This window comes from Chrysochloris asiatica, unplaced genomic scaffold, assembly GCF_000296735.1.
Source record: "Chrysochloris asiatica unplaced genomic scaffold, ChrAsi1.0 scaffold00271, whole genome shotgun sequence".
Lineage (NCBI taxonomy): Eukaryota > Metazoa > Chordata > Mammalia > Afrosoricida > Chrysochloridae > Chrysochloris > Chrysochloris asiatica.
The window spans coordinates 1,520,953-1,522,199 of record NW_006408789.1 but is presented as its reverse complement, the minus strand read 5'-3'; positions in this window follow the sequence as shown (position 1 = coordinate 1,522,199).

Sequence of the window (1,247 nt, the reverse complement as noted above, 5' to 3'; positions counted from 1 at the left end):
GTATCAGCTTCTTCCAGCTCTTTTAAACACCATCATGAGCAAAAGGAAACCATGACTGATATAAAACCAAAATAATAATTGCAAGTGGTCTTTCTGAGTCTCTGTTGCTCATATATATCTAGGTCCTTGTGGCGCTATAGGATCATCATTGGATTGCAAACCACAAGGTCAGGAAATCAAACCCACCAGCCACTCTTTGGAAACCCAATACAGGGTCACTCTAAGTCAGAACTGACTAGACAGCACTTCACAAAAACATGAAGAGAAAAGGAGCCCTGATGGTACAGTGGTCATGAACTTAGCTATTAGCTGAAAAGTTGAAAGATCGAATCCACTAGCTACTCCATGGGGACCTTGGAGACCCCATGGGGCAGTTCCAGTCTGTGGGTCAGAATCCACTCAAAGGCGGAGAGTGGGCTTGGTTTGGATTCTTTATGGACAGTGTGGCTTAAGAAGCTTTTAAACAAAATATGCATCTTGAGTACCCATCAGAAAGCCTTCCCCCCCAAAAAAAAAAACATTTCAATCTTCTTAATAAAATCTGTCTTGAGTATTTTCCACCTTGAGAAAATAATGAAAGCAATGGAGACATTCTGGGACAGTAGGAAAAACACGAGCTTTGAGGTCACCTGGCTTGACGGCCAATTTCACATTCTTCCACAGACTCATCCAACACCTGAAGTGAGTCTCTTTCCGTCACCTTAACCTTTTTTTCTCATAACCTTATTTAAGAGGTGCTGTGAGAATTACACAAAGTATGGTTATGAAAATGCTTGGGCACAAAATAGGCATTTGATAAATGTGGATACTTCTGCTTTCTTAATAAGCTTTTCTTTCTTCAAACAAATTACCTTCAAACCTACACATAATTAGGAAAACAGTCCTTATAGAAAACCTCCATTATTAGCAAATACAAGCTTTTCTCTAAAGGTGTTATATTAATGGATTAAATTCTTAACAGTAGAATTAACAATTGCCTTTCCAACCAAGAGTAGTTGAGTTAATAATACATTTCACCTTCAATACATACTGTCATACTCTTAGAATTAATCATTCAATTTTCCACCTACATGCAAAATCAAGAACTTGAATGCAGCCAACTCATGTTTTCTTTAGGAGTACAACAGTTGATCCATACATTCATGGGTTTGTGAACATAATCTATCTTCTACCAAGAAGTGAAAGTGTGCTGGCTGCTTTTTCAGTTCATCAGATGCCAGTTGGGTCATGAAAACACAGAGCTATTG